Raw genomic sequence first — 23,206 nt, forward strand, 5'->3', positions numbered from 1 at the left:
TGCCACAACCCTGAAAATCAGGGACTATGTTCAATAATTGTCCAGAATCTTGGGAATACTTGTTGTAAACAAGTTTAAATGGGGAACTTACAACAGGTATTGTGGAAGGAGCCCTGGACTAGAAGTCATGGTACCATCACCAAATAATGTCTTTGTCTTTGAGTAAATCAGCCCTCCATGGACTTTAACTTTCTAATCTGAAAAACAATGAGGTTGATTTAATTATCCATTTAGATACTGAGAATAGTTTATGACTGTTTTTTTTTGTACCATTACAAAGATGGAAGATTTTGAATGAAAATAAAACGTATGCTTTCCTTTCTTGTGCTATATTTTGAACTTTGCAGGCTTCGAGCATATAACTTCCCTTACTGCTGGTAGAAAGCAAATCCTGAGAAAAATGTTCTCTCTCTAGTATTCTTCCCACATGTACTGTGACATTAATGGTGCTTCTCCATCTCTAACCATCTAATCACTTGCTTCTTCCATGTCCTCACATAATTTGTCTCTTCTTTTATAATGATTACACCTAGGCATCAATGCATGAGCCACACTGGTCCAACCTGAAATTGCTTGATTGGTTCCAGAGTCAGGCATATGACCAAATGAGCCATCACAATTTTTCATATAGTTGTTCAAACTGGCAATGCAAACAAAACAAAACAAAAAAGCAAAGCTGGAAAATAGGAGGCAGGTGGCTTCATGTTCTTTTGTTCCCTGCTACGTGGAGAAATCTGGGTTGAGAGCATGACGCTGACACTTGAAAAGGAGGGGTGAGAGATGGGAAGAGAGATGGCTTTGATGATGTTTGAGGCCAGCAGAACTACTTTCTTTCTGGCAGTCCTTCCTGGAAATTCCACCTTGTGCTTAAACTAGTGTGAGTTTAGGTTTCTGTCTGTTGTAACTAAGATTACTAACTCTTACTTTCATACCCAGTCAGATAAGGAAATCTGTTATGGAAGAAATAATCATTTTTTCTTTTCTTCCCTTTTTTTAAGCTATCAAAAATAATTCATAACATAGGGAGAGATTCTGGTATGACTCAGTATTTGTCACATTCCAAAATTTCTTACTGGTGTGATTTACTGGAGTGGTTATCAATCTTGTCTATTCTGAACCTTCTCCCTCTTCTTCTGGTACTAGTCCTTGATTCATTAGCCATAAAGGTGAGGACTTAACCCAGAATGCTATAATCATAGTTCTTTATGGCTCTGAGAGCAGTGCTTACTCAGCCCAAGGTGTGAACCCGTAATCCAAACCAGACCAATGATGGCTATTCCCTGAATTTTTTTTCAAAGTTCACCAGAAGAGATGCCTCTTAGACTCCTGGGTCACAGAATTGCTGGCATGCATCTATAGTTGTGCTGACCACAGGACTGAGAAAGTATGTCTTCAGTGGAAGAGAATTTAGTGAACAGGCAGAGAAAAAAAATTGAAAAAGAAGAGCCCTGGTGCTGCGGAGCTTGTGCTTCCAGTAATCACTAGCTAGTGAACCATTTTCACAGATTGAGCTCCTTGGAAGCAGATGTTGAGAGTAAGTTTGGCATGCAGGGTATTGTTAAGGGAAAATGCCCATTGAAAATGCAGTGTGGAGTACATGTTATTTTTCAGGGAAGAGGCCTCTGCATTGTTTTCAATCAAGAGAGAATGACAGGGAGGTGTGGGCCACTTCTACAGGCTCCAAAGCTTCAGAAACTCTGTAAGTTAAATATTTTGAGAAGCATCTATTTAGGTGACTCCATTCCAAATGGAAAGGTCCCAAGTTTCCAACCAGGGTCCTGGTCTTGAAATAACAGCCCTGGTTTGATTGAGCATTTACCCTTCTGTGGATTTGGACCACTCTGGTCCTCTGTTTTTTCTTCCCTCCTGTTGTAAGAAATGGGAGTCACTTTGTAAGGGAGTGTAGAGGCCCTCTGACTTTCATTGTCTGTTAATCATCTGCACTTGTTAACTTTTCCTAGAAGTGTGGTTTCAAAGGAAGGTCCCAGGACTGGTATCGGCATCACTTTGGAATTTGTTAAAACTTTAAAAATTCTTTGACTCCACCTCAGACCTTCTGAATCAGAAAGAACAGATTGGGATCCAGAGATTTGTGTTTTACCAAACTCTTCAAGTGATTTTGATGCAAGCGAAGTTTGAGGACATTGTTCTAGATTATGAATATTTCTTAGCAATATCCTTAGGATATTTTTGTCATCATAGTGAGTTACCATGTCCTGGCACCTCTCGAAGACTTTGTACATCACACCAGCTAGTGTATTACCCTCTACTGGTATAACATACTAATTCACCACTGCTGCACATTTTAACAATTACACCTTCTGCTTGTGCCAGGAGCCATTTGTGCTCCACCTACTCCAGTGATTAAGTCCTTCTTTGCTAAGAGTAGTTTATATTAGGATTCTAACACTTGCCACGGATTGAATTCTAATATGCCTGAAGCACCTAATGTGAACCTATGGGAAATGCTTTTATTAATATTATTAATAATCATTTAGTACCATATAGTCATATAGTGCATTGCTGCTTACAAAGTACTTTTGTGTGTTATTTTATGTGATTGTAATGAGAAAGCTGTAAAGAAAGGGCAAGACTGCTTCTACTGAACAAACATATGACTCTATGGATCATATTTAGTTTTTCTTTTATAATGATATGAAGCATAATAATATCAAAAAAGAAGAAATTTCTGGTTGTTCACAGTAGTGAAAGATGCTGCTCTTATTCTTTTGTTACCTTTAATTGAACTTGTGTCTGTAATCTCAGGAGGACTGAAAAGACAAAACCTGTCCTCTGACTTCCTCAGAGGCCCTTTCTGCAGGATATGCTGTCACAAGGTTGACACACTCCATCTACAAAGCATATGACAGTGCTCAATGACAATATTCCTCAGAATCTCTCTGGATGTATGTGCAGTTTCCAAATGACACATTTGATCCTATCACTTTGGCAGTATTCACATTCAATACCAGTCACTGCTCTCAACTAACTGTGATTTACAGCAGCTGTTAAGATAGATGAACAGGTTTTCCATTGATGGTTTCTGTATTTCGCATCTATATTCTTGATCTCTGGGTCTTTAAAACTGAAGTCACTAGTCTTTACTCTTGTAGATACTGTGATGGTAGCTATTCCAACCAATCAACCAGAAAACAACTGTTGAAATACCTAAAATAAGACTGGTATTAAATTAGGTATGTATAGAGAAATCCAATGTATAAAGCAGACAAGACATAGTCTAACTCTAAACACCAGTGTCTGCTTAGGAAATTGTATCAGTCAGGGTTCTCCAGAGAAACAGAACCAGTAGGATATATTGATTAGATATACTGCAATGATGAGAGCTGGATAATCTGAAATCTGTAGAGGAGGCAGGAAGGCTGAAAACTCACACTAAGTGTTGATGTCCTAGTCTCAAGGCACAACTCCTTCTGTAGGAAATCTGTTTGTTTGTTGTTGTGTTTTTTTTTTGGTCTTAAGGCCTTCAAGTGATTGGAAAAGGCCCATCCATATTATTGAGTTTAATCTCCTTTACTTAAAGTCAGATGACTGTAGATATTAATTTCAACTACAAAAGACTTTCACAGCAACACCTAGATTATTATTTTACTAAACAACTGGAAACCATAGTCTGGCCAAGTTGACACATGAAACTAATCATCCCAGGGAGTCTTTTAGGCCAGATTCCCTAAATGGAGAGCCTGAGATGGGGATTCTTGTGAAAGTGATTTATTGAACTGATGCTGTCAGAAAAATCCTGTGAGGGAATAAGGGAAACAGGACAGGGCAGGAGAAGAAGCTGGGCAGAGATGTGGTTTCAGGAAATGTCTAGCCTCAGATGGTTCCCATTAGGAACTCTAGTTAAAGAGTTTACCCTACCTAAAGGAGGAGTTTGTCTGGAAAATGACTTTCTAAAGATATGTTTTTCTGACACAGGGAAGAATTAGGAATTATACTAATAAAATGAGGATCTTTATGATAACACTGTACCATTTATAAGATATTCTCCCCAACAATCGTATTAAATTTCCACACTGACCTGATATGATTAAGGTTTGGATTCCCATCTTAGAGAAGTAGAGTCTGGTAATCAGAGTGTTTGTAATAAATTAAAAAATTTTTTTTTTTATTAATTAAAAAAATTAACAAACAAAACATTAAGATATCATTCCATTCTACATATACAATCAGTAATTCTTAATATCATCACATAGTTGCATATTCATCATTTCTTAGAACATTTGCATCGATTTAGAAAAAGAAATAAAAAGACAACAGAAAAAGAAATAAAATGATGACAGAGAAAAAAAACGATTATACATACCATACCCCTTACCCCTCACTTTCATTTACCACTAGCATTTCAAACTGAATTTATTTAAACATTTGTTCCTCCTATTATTTATTTTTATTCCATATGTTCTACTTTTCTGTTGCTATAGTAGCTGAAAGGAGCATCAGACACAAGGTTTTCACATTCACAGAGTCTCATTGTGAAAATTATATCATTGTTCAATCATCAAGAAACATGACTACTAGAACACAGTTCTACATTTTCAGGCAGTTCCCTCCAGCCTCTCCACTACATTTTGAATAACAAGGTGATATCTACTTAATGCATAAGAATAACCTCCAGGATAACCTCTCAACTCTGTTTGGAATCTCTCAGCCATTGACACTTAGTCTCATTTCACTCTTCCCCCTTTGGTCGAGAAGGTTCTCTCAATCTCATGATATTAATTCTCAGCTCATTCCAGGGTTTTTCTCAGTCCTTTGATGCTGAGTCTCAGCTCATTCCGGGATCTCTGTCCCACGTTGCCAGGAAGGTTCACACCCCTGGGAGTCATGTCCCATGCAGAGAGGGGAAGGGTGGTGAGACTGCTCGTCACATTGGCTGGAAAGAGAGGCCACATCTGAGCAACAAAAGAGGCTCTCTTGGGGGTGACTCTTAGGCCTAAATTTTAAGCAGACTTGACCTATCCTTTGTGGGGTTAAGATTCATATGAACAAACCCCAAGACTGGGGGCTCAGCCTATAGCTTTGGTTGTCCACACTGCTTGTGAGAATATCAAGAATTCAACTTGGGGAAGTTGAATTTCTCCCCACTCTCACCATTCCCCGAAGGGGGCTTGCAAATACTTTTCCAGTCACTGATCAAATCATTCTGGGATTCATTGGGGCATCACTCTGGACAAACCAACAAAATCTCATGTGCTACCTGAGATTCCAAGTACTTATGACATTCAATCAAACTATCTACATGAGTTATATTAGGAAATGCTCTAGTCAAAATCTAAATTTTGTAACAAATAAAAATTTTTTTACTTTAGTCTCACACATAAGGTGACATTTTAAAGTATGAATTATCATCTATTTTCAGCACCCTGCAATAATGACATTCCTTTGTTCTTCCTCATGCAAAAACATTTTTAAAATTTGTACATTGTACATTTCACTATTATTATACACTCTAGGCATTCCTAGATTATACCATCTCGATCTTTAACATCTATCTTCCTTTCTGATTTCATTTATGTCCCCAGCCCTCCTCCCTCTATCATTCTCACATGCAGCTTCATTCAGTGTTTTAACATAATTACATTACAGTTAGGTATTATTGTGCTGTCCATTTCTGAGGTTTTGTATCCAGTCCTGTTGCACAGTCTGTATCCCTTCAGCTCCAATTACCCAATATCTCACCCTATTTCTATCTCCCGATGGTCTCTGTTACCAATGACATATTCCAAGTTTATTCACTAATGTCAGTTCATATCAGTGAGACCATACAGTATTTGTCCTTTAGTTTTTGGCTAGTCTCACACAGCATAATGTTCTCAAGGTCCATCCATGTTGTTACATACTTCATAAGTTTATTCTGTCTTAAAGCTGCATAATATTCCATCATATGTGTATACCACAGTTTGTTTAGCCACTCATCTGTTGATGGACATTTTGGCTGTTTCCATCTCCTTGCAATTGTAAATAATGCTGCTATAAACATTGGTGTGCAAATGTCCGTTTGTATCTTTGCCCGTAAGTCCTCTGAGTAGATACCTAGCAATGGTATTGCTGGGTCACATGGCAATTCTATATTCATCTTTTTGAGGAACCGCCAAACTGCCTTCCACAGTGGTTGCACCATTTGACATTCCCACCAACAGTGGATAAGTGTGCCTCTTTCTCCACATCCTCTCCAGCACTTGTCATTTTCTATTTTGTTGATAATGGCCATTCTGGTGGGTGTGAGATGATATCTCATTGTGGTTTTGATTTGCATTTCTCTAATGGCCAGGGACATTGAGCATCTCTTCACGTGCCTTTTTGCCACTTGTATTTCCTCTTTTGAGAAGTGTCTGTTCCAGTCCTTTTCCCATTTTGTAATTGGATTGGCTGTCTTTTTGTTGCTGAGTTGAAAAATCTCTTTATAAATTCTAGATACTAGACCTTTATCTGATATGTCGTTTCCAAATATTGTCTCCCATTGTGTAGGCTGTCTTTTTACTTTCTTGATGAAGTTCTTTGATGCACAAAAGTGTTTAATTTTGAGGAGCTCCCATTTATTTATTTCTTTCTTCAGTGCTCTTGCTTTAGGTGTAAGGTCCATAAAACCACTCCCAATTATAACATTTATAAGATATCTCCCTACATTTTCCTCTAACTGTTTTATGGTCTTAGACCTAATGTTTAGATCTTTGATCAATTTTGAGTTAACTTTTGTATAGGGTGTGAGATACGGGTCCTCTTTCATTCTTTTGCATATAGATATCCAATTCTCTAGGCACCATTTATTGAAGAGATGTTCTGTCCCAAATGAGTTGGCTTGACTGCCTTATCAAAGATCAAATGTCCATAGATGAGAGGGTCTATATCTGAGCACTCTATTCGATTCCATTGGTCGATATATCTATCTTTACGCCAGTACCACGCTGTTTTGACCACTGTGGCTTCATAATATGCCTTATAGTCAGGCAGCATGAGACCTCCAGCTTCGTTTTATTTCCTCAAGATACTTTTAGCAATTCAGGGCACCCTGCCCTTCCAGATAAATTTGCTTATTGGTTTTTCTATTTCTGAAAAGTAAGTTGTTGGGATTTTGATTGGTATTGCATTGAATCTGTAAATCAATTTAGGTAGAATTGACATCTTAACTATATTTAGTCTTCCAATCCATGCACATGGTATGCCCTTCCATCTATTTAGGTCTTCTGTGATTTCTTTTAACAGTTTTTTGTAGTTTTCTTTGTATAGGTCTTTTGTCTCTTTAGTTAAATTTATTCCTAAGTATTTTATTCTTTTAGTTCCAATTGTAAATGGAATTCGTTTCTTGCTTCCCCCTCAGCTTGTTCATTGCTCGTGTATAGAAGCACTATAGATTTTTGAATGTTGATCTTGTAACCTGACACTTTGCTGTACTCGTTTATTAGCTCTAGTAGTTTTGCTGTGGATTTTTCAGGGTTTTCGATGTATAGTATCATATCATCTGCAAACAGTGATAGTTTTACTTCTTCCTTTCCAATTTTGATGCCTTGTATTTCTTTTTCTTGTCTAATTGCTCTGGCTAGAACTTCCAACATGATGTTGAATAACAGTGGTGATAGTGGACATCCTTGTCTTGTTCCTGATCTTAGGGGGAAAGTTTTCAGTTTTTCCCCATTGAGGATGATAGTAGCTGTGGGTTTTTCATATATTCTCTTTATCATTTTAAGGAAGTTCCCTTGTATTCCTATCTTTTGAAGTGTTTTCAACAGGAAAGGATGTTGAATCTTGTCAAATGCCTTCTCTGCATCAATTGAGATGATCATGTGATTTTTCTGCTTTGATTTGTTGATATGGTGTATTACATTAATTGATTTTCTTATGTTGAACCATCCTTGCATACCTGGGATGAATCCTGCTTGGTCATGATGTATAATTCTTTTAATGTGTTGCTGGATTCGATTTGCTAGAATTTTGTTGAGGAGTTTCGCATCTATATTCATTAGAGAGATTGGTCTGTAGTTTTCTTTTTTTGTAATATCTTTGCCTGGTTTTGGTATGAGGGTGATGTTGGCTTCATAGAATGAATTAGGTAGCTTTCCCGCCACTTCAATTTTTTTGAAGAGTTTGAGCAGAGTTGGTACTAATTCTTTCTGGAATGTTTGGTAGAATTCACATGTGAAGCCATCTGGTCCTGGACTTTTCTTTTTGGGAAGCTTTTTAATGACTGATTCAATTTCTTTACTTGTGATTGGTTTGTTGAGGTCATCTATTTCTTCTAGAGTCAAAGTTGGTTGTTCATGCTTTTCTAGGTACTTGTCCATTTCATCTACATTGTTGTATTTATTAGCATAAAGTTCATAGTATCCTGTTATTACCTCCTTTATTTCTGTGAGGTCAGTGGTTATGTTTCCTCTTCCATTTCTGACCTTATTTATTTGCCTCCTCTCTCTTCTTCTTTTTGTCAATCTTGCTAAGGGCCCATCAATCTTATTGATTTTCTCATAGAACCAACTTCTGGTTTTATTGATTTTCTCAATTGTTTTCATGTTCTCAATTTCATTTATTTCTGCTCTAATCTTTGTTATTTCTTTCCTTTTGCTTGCTTTGGGGTTAGTTTGCTGTTCTTTCTCCAGTTCTTCCAAGTGGACAGTTAATTCCCAAATTTTTGCCCTTTATTCTTTTTTGATATAGGCATTTAGGGCAATAAATTTCCCTCTTAGCACTGCCTTTGCTGCATCCCATAGGTTTTGTTATGTTGTGTTTTCGTTTTCATTCGCCTCGAGATATTTACTAATTTCTCTTGTAATTTCTTCCTTGACCCACTGGTTGTTTAAGAGTGTGTTGTTGAACCTCCACATATTTGTGAATTTTCTGGCGCTCTGCCTATTATTAATTTCCAACTTCATTCCTTTATGATCTGAGAAAGTGTTGTGTATGATTTCAATCTTTTTAAACTTGTTGAGACTTGCTTTTTGACCCAGCATATGGTCTATCTTTGAGAATGATCCATGAGCACTTGAGAAAAAGGTGTATCCTGCTGTTGTGGGGTGTAATTTCCTATAAATGTCTGTTAAGTCTAGCTCATTAACTGTAATATTCACATTATCTGTTTCTTTATTGATCCTCTGTCTAGATGTTCTGTCCATTGATGAGAGTGGGTAATTGAAGTCTCCAACTATTATGGTAGATGTGTCTATTTCCCTTTTCAGTGTTTGCAGTGTTTGCCTCACGTATTTTGGGGCATTCTGGTTCAGTGCATAAATATTTATGATTGTTATGTCTTCATGTTGAATTGTACCTTTTATTAGTAGATAGTATCCTTCTTTGTCTCTTTTAACTGTTTTACATTTGAAGTCTAATTTGTTGGATATTAGTATAGCTACTCCTGCTCTTTTCTGGTTGGTATTTGCATGAAATATCTTTTCCCAACCTTTCACTTTCAACCTATGTTTATTTTTTTATTTTTTTTTAACTTTTTCATTAATTAAAAAATTAACAAACAAAACATTAAGATATCATTCCATTCTATATATACAATCAGTAATTCTTAATATCATCACATAGTTGCATATTCATCATTATTTAGAACATTTGCATCGATTTAGAAAAAGAAATAAAAAGACAACAGAAAAAGAAATAAAACGATAACAGAGAAAAAAAAGATTATACATACCATACCCCTTACCCCTCGCTTTCATTTACCACTAGCATTTCAAACTAAATTTATTTTAACATTTGTTCCCCCTATTATTTATTTTTATTGCATATGTTCTACTCTTCTGTTGATATAGTAGCTAAAAGGAGCATCAGACGCAGGGTTTTCACATTCACAGAGTCTCATTGTGAAAGCTATATCATTGTTCAATCATCATCAAGAAACATGGCTACTGGAACACAGCTCCACATTTTCAGGCAGTTCCCTCCAGCCTCTCTGGTACATCTTGAAAAACAAGGTGATATCTACTTAATGCATAAGAATAACCTCCAGGATAACCTCTCAACTCTGTTTGGAATCTCTCAGCCATTGACACTTAGTCTCCTTTCACTCTTCCCCCTTTGGTCGAGAAGGTTCTCTCAATCCCTTGATGTTAATTCTCAGCTCATTCTAGGGTTTTTCTCAGTCCCTTGATGTTGAGTCTCAGCTTATTCCAGGATCTCTGTCCCACGTTGCCAGGAAGGTCCACACCCCTGGGAGTCATGTCCCACACAGAGAAGGGAAGGGTGGTGAGACTGCTCATCATGTTGGCTGGAGAGAGAGGCCACATCTGAGCAACAAAAGAGGCTCTCTTGGGGGTGATTCTTAGGCCTAAATTTTAAGTAGACTTGACATATCCTTTGTGGGGAAAGTTTCATATGAACAACTCCCAAGACTGGGGGCTTAGCCTATAGCTTTGGTTGTCCACACTGCTTGTGAGAATATCAGGAATTCAACTTGGGGAAGTTGAATTTTTCCCCACACTCACCATTCCCTGACGGGGGCTTGGAAACACTTTTTTAGTCACTGATCAAATCACTCTGGGATTCATCGGGGCATCACTTTGGACAAACTAACAAAATCTCATGTCCTACCTGAGATTCCAAGTACTTACGACATTCAATCAAACTATCTACATGAGTTATATTAGGAAATGCTCTAGTCAAAATATAAATTTTGTAACAAATAAACATTTTTTGCTTTAGTCTAACACATTAGTTGAAATTTTAAACTACGAAATACCATCTATTTTCAGCACACTGCAGTAATGACATTCCTTTGTTCTTCCTCATGCAAAAACATTTTTAAAATTTGTACATTGTACATTTCACTATTATTATACATGCTAGGCATTCCTAGATTATACCGTCTTGATATTTACCATCTATCTTTCTTTCTGATTTCATTTATGTCCCCAGCCCTCCTCCCTCTATCATTCTCACATGCAGCTTCATTCAGTGTTTTAACATAATTACATTACAGTTAGGTAGTATTGTGCTGTCCATTTCTGAGTTTTTATATTCAGTCCTGTTGCACAATCTGTATCCCTTCAGCTCCAATTACCCAATATCTCACCCTATTTCTATCTCCTGATGGTCTCTGTTACCAACGACATGTTCCAAGTTTATTCACTAATGTCAGTTCATACCAGTGAGACCATACAGTATTTGTCCTTTTGTTCCTGGCTAATCACACTCAGCATAATGTCCTTAAGGTCCATTCATGTTGTTACATACTTCATAACTTTATTCTGTCTTACAGCTGCATAATATTCCATCTTATGTAAATATCACAGATTGTTTAGTCAGCTGTCTGTTGATGGACATTTTGGCTGTTTCCATCTCTTGGTAATTGTTAATAATGCTCCTATAAACATTGATGTGTAAAATGTCCATTTGTGTCCTTGGCCTCATGTCCTTTGAGTAGAGACAGCATATAGATGGGTCCTGTTTTTTAATCCATTCTGCCAGGCTATGTCTTTTGATTGGACAGTTTAATCCATTAACATTCAGTGTTATTACTGCATGGGTGGTACTTTCTTCTATTTTGCCTTCTGGATTTTATAAGTCATATCTAATTTTCCTTCTTTTTAGCTTTACTCATAGTCTTCCTTTCTACACTCTTCTCCACATCTCTCTCTTCTGCCTTCGTATCTGTCTCTACTGTTCCCTTTAGTATTTCTTGCAGAGCTGGTCTCTGGGTCACAAATTCTCTCAGTGATTTTTTGTCTGAAAATGTTTTAATTTCTCCCTCATTTTTGAAGGACAGTTTTGCTGGATATAGAATTCTTGGTTGGCAGTTTTTCTCTTTTAATAATTTAAATATATTATCCCACTGTCTTCTCGCCTCCATGGTTTCTGCTGAGAGATCTGCGCATAGTCTTATTGGGCTTCCCTTGTATGTGATGGATTGCTTTTCTGTTGCTGCTTTCAAGATCCTCTCTTTCTCTTTGACCTCTGACATTCTGATTATTAAATGTCTTGGAGTATGTCTATTTGGATCTATTCTCTTTGGGGTACGCTGCACTTCTTGGATCTGTAATTTTAAGTCTTTCATAAGAGTTGGGAAATTTTCAGTGATAATTTCTTTCATTAGTTTTCGTCCTCCTTTTCCCTTCTCTTCTCCTCCTGGGACACCCACAACACGTATATTCATGCGCTTCATATTGTCTTTCAATTCCCTGAGTCCCTGCTCATATTTTTCCATTGTTTTTCCTATAGTTTCTGTTTCTTGTGGGATTTCAGATGTTCCATCCTCCAGTTTTGAAATCCTATGTTCTGTCTCTCGAAATCTACCATTGTAGGTTTCCACTGTTTTTTTCATCTCTTCTACTGTGTCTTTTATTCCCATAAGTTCTGTGATTTGTTTTTTCAGACTTTCAGTTTCTTCTTTTTGTTCTTTCCTTGCCTTCTTTATATCCTCCCTCAATTCATTGATTTGGTTTTTGATGAGGTTTTTCATGTCTGTTCGTACATTCTGAATTAATTGTTTCAGCTCCTGTATGTCATTTGAATTGTTGGTTTGTTCCTTTGACTGGGCCATATCTTCAATTTTCCTAGTGTGATTTATTTTTTGCTGGTGTCTAGGCATTTAATTACCTTAATTAGTTTATTCTGGAGGTTGCTTTCACCTCTTTTATCTAGGGTTTTCTTGCTGGATGAATTTGCGTCTATCTGTTCTTTGACATTCCGTTCAGCTTTAGCTGGACCTTTAGCTTAAGTTTTGTTTAACAGAGGAGAATTTTCCCGTTCTGGTTTTCTTGTTTCTTGCCCTGCTTGTGTGGTGCCTTTCACCCGCACACATTTAGGAGTGTCTACTTAGATATTATAGACCCCAGCCAGATTTTCCCAGACCAAACTGGCCTCCTATCAGGAGGAAAGAGTCACCTGCGTTGGTTTTCCCTGAGGGTGAGACCCAGCAGGTTGAAAGACTTCCCTGTGAAGTCTCTGGACTCTGTTTTTCTTATCCTGCCCAGTATGTGGTGCTTGTTTAACTGCAGGTCCCACCAGCATAAGATGATGCGGTACCTTTAACTTTGGCAGACTCACCCTGTTGGGGGCGTGGTGGAGACAGAGGAGAGATTGTAGGCTGGTTTTAATGGCTTCAAATTACCAAGCCCTGGTTTCTGAATTCCTTGATGGAGGGATTCCACCTGAGTTGGGCTTCACCCCCTGGTGGGGAAGGCACAGGCTCCAGACAAGCCCCCAAAAGAGCTCACTTCTGCCTATGTCTGGGACAGCTGCAGCCTGTAAAGTCCTGCTGCTGTATCCAGAGGCAGTCAAGCCTTTATAGATACACAGCCACAAAAACCTCTGCTTCCTTCTTTTTTTTTTTCCCCCTTTTTCTGTCAGTCCTGCCCCCTTGCCACTGGGGCAAAAATGAGCAACCTCCGCTTTGATCAGGTTCACCTAAGCTGGGGGCCTGTTTTTAGTCGTCAGAATTAGTTAATTAGTTCCACAATTGGTGTTTGATTGTGCCCAGTCTCTGCTGCTGGTAAAGTCCTTTCCTTTCCCCTCTGGAAAGCAGCCTGTGGGGGAGGGGCACTGGCTGCCGCAGCTTTGGGAACTCACGGTTAAGGGGTGCTCGCAGCCGGTCCAGCTGGTCCAGACTGGGGTACGCTGTGTGTCTGGTCACTGACGTGGCCCCAGGAGCTGTTCTGTACTGTTTCTGGTTATTTAGTAGGTGTTCTGGAGGACGAACTAAAATACGCTCGTTGTTAAGCCGCCATCTTGACCCGGAAGTCTCCCTATGTTTATTTTTGGGTCTAAGATGTGTTTCCTGTAGACAGCATATAGAAGGATCATATTTTTTAATCCATTCTGCCAGTCTAGGTCTTTTTTTTTTTTAAATAGATTTTATTTGAGAGATCCGTTTTTTTTGTTTTTTTTTTTTTTACATGGGCCGACACTGGGAAACAAACCCAGGTCCTCTGGCATGGCAGGCAAGCATTCTTGCCTGCTGAGCCACCGGGGCTTGCCCCAGTCTATGTCTTTTGATTGGGGAGTTCAACCCATTAACATTTAGTGTTATTGCTGTTTGGGTAGTACTTTCCTCTACCATTTTGCCTTTTGTATTTTATATGTCGTATCTAATTTTCCTTCTTTCTACACTCTTCTCCACACCTCTCTCTTCTGTATTTTTGTATTTGTCTCTAGTGCTCCCTTTAGTATTTCTTGCAGGGCTGTTCTCTTGGTCACAAATTCTCTCAGTGACTCTTTGTCTGAAAATGTTTTAATTTCTCCCTCATTTTTGAAGGACAATTTTGCTGGGTATAGAATTCTTGGTTGGAAGTTTTTCTCTTTTAGTAATTTAAATATATCATCCCACTGTCTTCTCGCCTCCATGGTTTCTGCTGAGAAATCTACACATAGTCTTATTGGGTTTCCCTTGTATGTGATGGATTGCTTTTCTCTTGCTGCTTTCAAGATCCTCTCTTTCTCTTTGACCTCTGACATTCTGACTAGTAAGTGTCTTGGAGAACGTCTATTTGGATCTATTCTCTTTGGGGTGCACTGCACTTCTTGGATCTGTAATTTTAAGTCTTTCATAAGAGTTGGGAAATTTTCAGTGATAATTTCTTCCATTAGTTTTTCTCCTCCCTTTCCCTTCTCTTCTCCTTCCAGGACACCCACAACATGTATATTTTTGTGCTTCATATTATCATTCAATTCCTTGAGTCCCTGCTCATATTTTTCCATTCTTTTCCCTATAGTTTCTGTTTCTTTTTGGATTTCAGATGTTCCATCCTCCAGTTCACTAATCCTAACCTCTGTCTCTTGAAATCTACCATTGTAGGTTTCCACTGTTTTTTTTCATCTCTTCTACTGTATCTTTCATTCCCATAAATTCTGATTTGTTTTTTCAGACTTTCCATTTCTTCTTTTTGTTCATTCCTTGCCTTCTTCATGTCCTCCCTCAATTCATTGATTTAGTTTTTGATCAGGTTTTCCATTTCTGTTCATATATTCTGAATTAGTTGTTTCAGCTCCTGTATCTCATTTGAACTATTGGTTTGTTCCTTTGACTGGGCCATATCTTCAATTTTCTTGGTGTGATTTGTTATTTTTTGCTGGCGTCTAGACATTTAATTACCTTAATTAGTTTATTCTGGAGATTGCTTTCACTTATCTTACCTAGGGTTTTCTTGCTAGATGAGTTTGTTGTCTATCTGTTCTTTGACCTTCAGTTCAGCTTTTTATGGGCCTCTAGCTTAAGTTTTGTTTAACAGAGGGTAATTTTTCAGTTCTTGTTTTCTTGTTTCTTGTCCTGCTTATAAGGTGCCTTTTCCTTCCCCACCCTTAGGAGGGTCTACATAGGTATTACAGACTCCATCCGGGTTTTCCCGGACTAAACTGGCCTCCTATCAGGGGGAAGGAGTCACCTGCGTCAGTTTTCCCTGAGGGTGAGACCCAGCAGGTTGAAAGACTTTCCTGTGAAGTCTCTGGGTTCTGTTTTTCTTATCCTGCCCAGTATGTGGCGCTTGTCTGTCTGCGGGTCCCACCAGCAAAAGATGTTGTGGCTCCTTTAACTTTGGAAGGCTTTCCCTGCTGGGGGTGTGGTGGAGACAGAGGAGACATTGTAGGCTGGTTTTAATGGCTTCAAATTGCCAAGCCCTGGGGTCTGAATTCCTTGAGAGAGGGATTCCACCTAAGTTGGGCTTCACCCCTCCCCTGGGGAAGGCACAGGCGGGAGATAGCCCGGAAAGCAGTCTGTTTCTGCCTATGCCTAGGGCAGTTGCAGCCCGAGTAGTCCCGCTGCTGAATCCAGAGGCAGCCAAGCCTCCCTAGAAACAGCCACAAAAACCTGTTTCATCCCTTTCCTCTTTTTTGGTTAGCCCAGTAAGCGACCTCTGCCTTGACCAGTTTCACCTGAGCTGGGGGCCTATTTTTAGTAGTCAGAATTTATTAATGCCACAATTGGTGTTTGGTTGGACTCAGTCCCTGCTACTGTTAGAGTCTCTTTCCTTTCCCTCTGGGAAGCCACCTGTGGGGGAGGGGCGCCGGGCACCGGGCACTGCGGCTTGGGGAACTTATGGTTCCGGAGACTCGCAGCTGGTCCAGCTGGTCCAGACTGGGGTATGCTGTGTTTCTGGTCGCTATCGTGGCTCCGGGAACTGTTCTGTACTGTTTCTGGTTATTTAGTAGTTGTTCTGGAGGACGAATTAAAACGCGCACATTGCTAAGCCGCCATCTTGGCCTGTATTTTTGTACACGCTTCGATTCCTATAATATTTAATTCTAATATTAGACAAGCTCTACCAGAAGAATTTACAGGTTGAATTTAAAGAATTCAACTTAAAGTTGATGTGAAAGAACAACCCTAATACTTCCTAACCTAAGAAATGGTGACCTATATAAGTAACCTATAATAAATTTGATAGCACTTGGCAGGTGTGACCCAGTCAGATCTTTGCTGCCCAGTTGGGAACATTTTTAATTGTTACAACTATATAAATAGAAAATATTAAATAAGTTTGAAGATCAATGTTAAAGAGACCTTTGGATGAAAGCAATTATCATTAAATGTATTGATCAGACCATTTAACTTCAAAATATAGCTGCTCCATACATAAACATACCTAACATATACTAGCCATAGCTGGAAAATTTCAGAGTGCTTTCTAGATGTGTATATCTCTCTCCTGAGAAAATTAACTGCACAAGTTTCCTTTTGTAGCTGTCTTGCTTTGAATCAAGTGACTTTGCCAAGAAAACTATAGCTGATTCTATCAGTAGCCATTGAAGAGGGAGTCGCAAGTATAATAAATGTAAACTAACATCTACTGTCACTAGTAACTGCTTCCACTGAATGTAACAAAGGCATTATGCCAAAACTGGATGCCAATGGGGTGGGGTGGGGGATTCGGAAAGGGGTATAGATTCTGTGTGGAAGAAAAGGAAATATCTTCAGATACAGTATGGTAGCAAAGGCATGTCTATACAATTAAGCTAGATTGTATGATGTGTGAATAAAACTGTTTAAAAATGAACAGAGAGAAACAAATGCTAGAGAGAATGTGGAGAGAGAGATGTACCTATTTACTGTGGGTAGGGAAATGAGAAGTCTAGCCCTTTGGAGGGCAGTGCAATGGTTCCACAGGAGGATAGGGATGGAGTTGCCATTTGATCTTGAAACCCAGTTGCTCAGTGTATACCTGGAGGAACTGAGTGTGAGGACACAAATGGACATTAGCACGCTGGTGATTCTGGCAGCAGTGTTTGTGATTCACAATGAATGGAGGGGAGCATAAGGGTACAATGACTAAGAAATGGAAGGGGAAAATATGGTGTATACATACAATGGACTACTGAGTGGCCATAAGAAGGAATGAAGTTGATACAGGCAACTAGATGAATGAAACTTAAGAACTGAATGTTGAATGAAATGTCAGGAACAAAAAGACAAATATTACATGCCTCAATCATATGAATTAACTATAATATAAAAATTCGGTGAAGTAAAGTCAAGAGCATGGGTTATCAGGTTGGGGCTTATTGTAAAGGGCCCTAGATTGTAAGCTCTTACAGCAGTCACATATATGCAGGAGGTGTAACTGTTCATTCTAAATTCTGAGATACTGAGCTTTTTGTGCATAACACAGTATGCCAGTTTGAAAGGATTTATGTACCTTAGAAACGCCATATTTTAATCCTAATCAATCTTGTGGAAGTAATCATTTCTTCCTATCCCTGTTCACTACTATAGGCTGGAAACTTGATTAGATTATCTTCATGGAGATGTGACTCAATCAGCTGTGGCTATTAAACTTGATTAGATGAAGACATGTCTCCACCCATTCTATGTGAGTCTTGATTAGTTTACTGGAATCCTATTTTTGGAGAGAGTCCCTTTTAGAGCCATGAGAAAGCTGCAGCAGAGCCAAGCTGAGCCACAAGGCCAAGAGCCCACACTACCAGAGACCTTTGGGGATGAAGAAGGAAAACACCCCTGGGGGAGCTCTATGAAACAAGAATCCAAGACAGAAAGCTGAGTGATGTCACCATGTGCCTTTCTAGGCTGAGAGAGAAACCCTGAACTTCATCTGCCTTTCTTGAGTGAAGATAACCCCTTGATGGGGCCTTGGTTTAGACATTTTTATAGACTTGCTTTAATTTGGAGATTTTCATATCCTTAAACTGTAAACTTGTAACATATTAAATTCCACTTTTTAAAAGCCATTCCATTCTTGGCATATTGCATTCTGGCAGCTAGCAAACTAGAACACATGGTCTTTCCCAGAAACTTTGGGTGTTTGTGTGACACCTGAGACTCACAGTTAGAATTATAAAGCTATGAAAGTCAGCACTGCACCATACAGGAACTGTTTAAACAGTTGAAAAAGTAATCAGACATCGAGTAGAAACATGAATGAGGCTGCTCTGGGTAGGACTAATGTATAACAGAAGACTGGGTAAAGAATGATATCATCCATGTTTTAAAACTTGAACTTCTGTGTGAGGCTGAAAGGAGAGAGATTTATTTTAGTGCAAAATTTATATTTTGGGTAGTGCATTTCCTAATTTAACTTGTATTGTCAGTTTAGTTAACACCATAAGTATGTGGAATCTTGAATAGGGCATGAGATTTTGTTGGTTTGTCCAGGTTAGTGTGATGCCCTGATAAATCCCAGAGAGATTTGGACAGTGAATAAAGAAGTACTTGCAAAGTCTCCTTGGGGGAATAGGGAGAAAGGGGGCAATATTCAACTTCCCCATTTGGAGAATTTCTGATATTCTAGCAAGCAGTGGGGACAGCCAAATCAATAGGCCAAAGCCCTTGATCTTGGGGGTCACCCTTATGAAACTTACTCCTGCAAAAGATAGGCTAAGCCTACTTAAAATTATACCTAAGAGCCACCCTCAGAACCTCTTTTGTTGCTCAGATGTGGCCTCTCTCTCTAAGCTGACACAGCAAGTGAACTCACTGCCCTCCCCTTTATGTGGGACGTGACTCCAAGGGGTATAAACTTCCCTGGTAACATGGGACAGAAATCCTGAGATGAGACAGGACGTGGCATCAAGGGATTGAGAAAACCTTCTTGACCAAAAGGAGGAAGAGAGAAATGAGACAAAATAAAGTGTCAGTGGCTGAGAGATTTCAAGCAGAGTTGAGAGCTTATCCTGGAGGTTATTCTTATGCATTGTATAGATCCCATTTTTAGTTTATGGTGTATTGGAGTGGCTGGAGGGAAACACCTGAATTGTAGAGTTGTGTTCCAATAGCCTTGTTTCTTTTTTAAACATTTTTTTTAATTGTAAAATATAACATGTATACAGAAAAAGAAATTTTCAAGTACATTTCAACAAGAAGTTATGGAACAGATTTCAAAGTTTAGTATGGGTTACATTTCAATGATTTTTCATTTTTTATTCTAGCTGCTCCAAGACCCTGGAGACCAACAGAAGTATCGGTATAATGATTCAGCAGTCACACTCATTTGCTAAATCCTGCCTTCTCTGTTATAATCCTCCTTCTCTTTAAATAACATATACACATAAAAGCAGTATGTTTCAGAGTATATTGCAACAATTAGTTGTGGAATAGATTTCAGAGTTTGGTGTGGGTTACAAATATATAATTTTAGGCTTTTACTTCTAGCTGTTCTAAGGTACTGGAGGCTAAAAGAAATATCAGTATAATGATTCGGCACTCATACTCATTTGTTAAACCCTGCCTTCTCTGTGTAAATCCACCATAACTTTTGATCTTTCTCCTATTCTTTTTTTTATTTTTAACTTTTTTATTGTATAGTATAACATCTACACAAAGCAAAGAAATAAAAAAAGCAATAGTTTTCAAAGCACTTTTCAACAAGTAGTTACAGGACAGATCCCAAAGTTTGTCATGGGCTACCAGGTGATCTTCTCATATTTTTCCCTCTAGCTGCTCCAGAATATAGGAGGCTAGAGGGCTTAAATTTTTTTTTTATCATCACAATTGACTTTTTTTGTAAAAAATAACATATATACCAAAAAAGCCATAAATTTCAAAGTAGAGCACCACAATTAGTTGTAGAAAATATTTCAAAATTTGACATGGATTACAATTCCACAATTTTAGGTTTTTACTTCTAGCTGTTCTAAAATACTAGAGACTAAAAGATATATTGGTTTAATGATTCAGCATTCATATTCATTTGTTAAATCTTATCTTTTCTGTATAACTCCACCATCACCTTTGATCTTTCCATCCTTCTCTTTAGGGGTATTTGGGCTGTGGCAATTCTAAATTTTTGATATTGGAAGGGTATGTCACTAATATGGGGTAAGAAGATGGAACTAGCTGATGTTTAGGAGGGGTTGGGCTAGGTTTCAGGACTTATCTGGACCAGGGTTCCATCTGGATGTTGTAGGAAAGTTACTCTAGTGCATGGAACCCTTGTGGAATCTTATATATTGCTCTAGGTGTTCTTTAGGATTGGCTGGAATGGTCCTGGTTGGGGATTGGCAGGTTATGATAGGTAGCAAGGTCTAACTGAAGCTTGCCTAAGAGCAACCTCCAGAGTAGCCTCTTGACTCTATTTGAACTCTCTCTGCTGATGCTACTTTATTAGTTACACTTCTTATCCCTCTTCTGGTCAGGATGGAATTGTTGATCCCATAGTGCCAGATCTGGATCCATCCTTGGGAGTAGCCTTGTTTCTTGAAGATAATTGTATAATGACATAGCTTTTACAGTGTGACTGCGTGATTGTGAAAATCTTGTGTCCGATGCTCCTTTTAACTAGGGTATAGACAGTAAAAAATATGGATAAAAAAATAAGCAAGTAATAGGGGGAACAAAGTGTAAAATAAATTAGGTAGATGGAAATACCAGCAGTCAGTGAGAGGGAGGGGTGAAGGGTATGGTATGCATGGGTTTTTCTTTTTTACCTCTTTTTCTGGTGATGCAAATGTTCAAAAAATGATCACGGTGATGAATACACAACTTTGTGATGATATTGTGAGCACTGATTGTATACCATGTATGGAATGTTTGTATGCTAAGAATGTTTGTGTATTTGATTGTTGCTTTTAAAAAAAACAGTTATTCGTTGGGTCTTCCAAAAAAAAATAAAAAAGAAAGCATCGCCTGTTGATGCCTTGATTTGGACAATTTTACAACTTCAGCACTATAAACTTGTAAATTAATAAATCCTCATTGTAGAAGCCGAAAAAAAAAAAAAGAAGAAGAAGAAGAAGAAGAGGGAATCACAGAGAGGCAGATTTGCTATGAGAGCTCTCCCTTAGCACTGTTTTGTTCTAGGCAAGACAAATCAACCTAAATATAGCCTTTCTTTTTATGAGTTAGAACCATAACATATAAAGAGTTGAAGTAAGAAACAGAAGGTAAAGTTGAAATGGAGAGATGTTGATTCATGGGAATGGTAAAATTATAGAGTTGGTAGTCACAGATGCTTGCTTTTGCTGTGCTGCACATTTACCTGTTTGCCCTTAGACCCATTTGCTATACCTTCCCTGCATTGATCTGTATCAGTAACTTCACTTTATGTTAACCCAATGAGAGGCACTGGTGAGGGATTTGACTGCAGGAAGAAGGAAGAAGCCAGGATATTTTCCCTCCTCTTCCTGTCTCCATTGGTGTATGTGACAGAGATGCCATCACCTTCATGATTCCAGCTCCTGCCTAAAAGCACATCCTTGAACAGTCCCATCCTGGGCGGGCCCACCATGACTCCATCTTCCCCCAGGTGGACTCTAATATGACCACCTTCTCCTTTGTCTCTCAGCCTTCAGGGTGATAGCAGGTTATTGCTATTTTTAATAGTCCCTACCATCCCATGTTGAATTAAGAGTCTCTCACCTCTTTAATCATTTGAGCGGCAATAGCTGTATTAACGTCCTTCTATTTGAAATACCTAGAGCAGTTTCTGTTTTCCTGATTGGATCATAACTCCTTTTTACAAGGAGATGAATTCTAGAATTTCTTTCAAAGCATCACTGTCATGGTCAGGTTCATGTGTCAACTTGGCCAAGTGGTGGTACCTGTTTGTCTGGTTGGGCAAGTGCTGGCCTGTCTGTTGCGATGAGGATATTTCATAGAATTAAATCATGATCATGTCAGATGCATCCACAGCTGATTCCATTTGTAATCAGCCAAAGGGGAGTGTCTTCTGCAATGAGTAATGCTTAATCTGATCACTGGAAACCTTTTAAGGAGGATTCAGAAGAGACAGGCTCTTCCTGCTTTGACTGGCGAGCCTCTTCTGTGGAGTTCTTCTAGACCCTCCATCAGAGTCGTTGGCTTCGCAGCCTGCCTTGCAGATTTTGGACTCTGTGTTCCCGTGGTCACGTGAGACACTTTTATAAATTTTATATTTGCAAGTGTTCCTTGTTGATTCTGTTTCTCTAGAGAACCCTAACTAATACAATCTCTTTCTACTCTAAGAGGTGAGGAACAGCATACTGTTTAAAGTCTTTGCTGTGCATTGCAGATAGATTTGAGAGTTTCTTTCCTTTCCCATATGGCCTTACAATATATATCCATCACTTGAGATAGTCTGAGCATATCTCAGGTTCTTGCAGCCCAAAAAAGTACAAAATAATTTAGCAATGACTATAGGGGAATACCACTTTTATTAAAAAAAAAAAAAAAAAGGCTAATTGTTTATTCAGACTGTTGTAGAAGGGCTAAGATAAGGCCAGGTCCTAGCAGCGATTTTCTTATCACTTATAAGGATATTGATCCCATTTACCCATTTACCAGCTGGGATTCTTAGATCAGATCCTAGTGGAAGTACGTACTTTGGCAGGAATATTCACCTATTTCACAGTTATTTTAGTGTATCTTTAAGATTACAATTATTCAATGAATGGAGACAGTCAAGGTTATTCTTTCATTACCTGCATTCCTAAACTAACACTTCACGATAGTGTTATACAGAACCAGGAAAAAATTTAAATGGTAGCCTGATCTTTTGTGACGGGAGTTTGGCAGCCTGTGACCAACACATCTCTAATTTTTCAGTAGCTACATAGGTGATTCTGTTACACATCTAATGCTGAGAAACATCAGTATAGATGTTTGGTAAAATGATCAAAATCTTTTCAACTCTTTTTTTTTTTCTTGCTGTGACCATCTTCGCTGTGTGGTTAATTTTCTTGCTCTAAGTTGATGCATGATATTAAATGCATATTTGGAAAAGTAAATATTTGGCATTGTGTCAAATGCAATTCATGTGAATAACTTGGTATCTTGACATAAGACTAGAAAACCACCTGAAGGGGTTTAGCATATTCTTTGGATATCAGT

General features: G+C 38.5%; 1 long non-coding RNA gene across 3 annotated transcripts in view; it reads left to right on the plus strand.

Moving 5' to 3' along the window:
* LOC143669098 (uncharacterized) overlaps positions 1–19,962 on the plus strand; it is a 526,175-nt gene extending 506,213 nt beyond the window's left edge. For all 3 annotated transcript variants that reach the window (XR_013168699.1, XR_013168702.1, XR_013168701.1), the window contains one exon: positions 17,660–19,962. This is a non-coding gene — a long non-coding RNA (uncharacterized LOC143669098). The remainder of the gene's footprint in view (positions 1–17,659) is intronic.
* Positions 19,963–23,206: the final 3,244 nt, after the last annotated feature.

Source organism: Tamandua tetradactyla, chromosome 25 (genome assembly GCF_023851605.1).
Source record: "Tamandua tetradactyla isolate mTamTet1 chromosome 25, mTamTet1.pri, whole genome shotgun sequence".
Classification (NCBI taxonomy): Eukaryota; Metazoa; Chordata; class Mammalia; order Pilosa; family Myrmecophagidae; genus Tamandua; species Tamandua tetradactyla.